We start from the raw sequence: 1,860 nt of genomic DNA on the forward strand, positions 1-1,860 counted from the left end.
ATACTTACAAAAATAACATACGTGACATGAAACACAAAGAGTTTTTCTTCGTGTTCAGATTGTGTGTGTATATAAGTACGCGATGTATATGTTTTGGCTATTTATATACAAGCAGTATTAGTATAAAATAGCAATACGTGTCTCATCATAAATTCAGATACACCATGAAAGACTAAATTTATTGCGGTATTAGTGTTGAGGTAATGTCTCTTATGGAGACATTTACATTTTTACATTCATACGTAAGTATATGCATCAGTGTATGTATGTATGTATGTATGTATGTATGTATGTATGTATGTTGTATGTATGTATGTATGTATGCATTATGTAAGTATGCATGCATGTATGTGTGTTTGAACGTACGTATATATATATATGTAATGCTCCAGCATTGCCGCAGTCAAATGACTGAAACAAAACAATAAAGGAATACGCGTGTGCCTTAATGCCTGTGTTTGTGCCAGCACCACCGCTTGATAGCCGGTGTTGGTATGGTTATGTCCCTGTAACGTAGCGGTTCGGCAAAGATAAAAGATACATATACATACTACATATATATATATAATATATATATAATATATATATAATATATATATATAATATATATATGAATAAATATATATATGATATATATATAATATATAATATATTGATATTATATATATATATATATAGCAATTAAGGACAACTACTTAATAAGGAAAACTAACAAGAAATTGTCAGGTAGATAGCGTAAAAACCTCATAAGAGAAAAAATTTGAAATAATTATCTTATTGAACATATTAATTATTATATATAGAGGGCATTATACATACATGCCAGGAGGCATTCTACATTCGGTGGGATTAGTAATATTTTTGTAGAAATGACTGATTGTCCCTCTTAGCGTATGGCGTGTATGTAGAATGCCTCCTGGCATGTATGTATAATGCCCTCTATATAAAATATATATATATATATATATAATAATATATTAATATATATATGTATATATAATATATAAATATATATGATATAAATATATATACAATACCTATGTTTGTATCTATATGTATGTATCACTCTCTCCCTCTTCCTGTATGTATGAGTAAATATATAAATATATATATATATATTGATTAGGCGTGTCAAAAAAGTTCGATACAAATTACTGAGTTGAATATACGTTTATAACGCAACACGAATCATCAATAATGCATAGGTTACTCATAATTCTCTGATTAAGATAATCACCAGTTCTTGTCAAAAGTTTCAATAAGTTATTTGCAATCAGTAGTTTGTCCGCGCGTATGTATGTCTGTGTGTATAAACGTATGTAAATATGTATGAGTGTGGATATATATGTTACATATGCCTGTCTGTATATATGTGTCTATGTAAGCAAATATACATGTACGTAAGTGATGTGTCTGAGAATGATTGTAAATACATATCATATATATATATATATATATATATATATATATATATATATATATATATATATACACACATTTTACATGTATAATGTATTTATGCCTATAATATGTAAACGAGTTTGCGTGCTTGAGGTATATATATATATATATATATATATATATATATATATATATATATATATATAATATATATATATATATATATATATACATATATATATATATATATTATATATATATATATAGTATATATATATATATATATATATATATAATATATAATATATATATAATATATATATATATAGATATATATATATATATACATATATGTTGCTTAACATATGGATAATTATAAACAGACCAAAGTTTAGTCACTTCACCGCAGACTGAAACAAAAACGATGAATAGCTTTAATCGATTTTCGGACCCTATTGG

Source organism: Octopus sinensis, linkage group LG7 (genome assembly GCF_006345805.1).
Source record: "Octopus sinensis linkage group LG7, ASM634580v1, whole genome shotgun sequence".
Taxonomy (NCBI): Eukaryota; Metazoa; Mollusca; class Cephalopoda; order Octopoda; family Octopodidae; genus Octopus; species Octopus sinensis.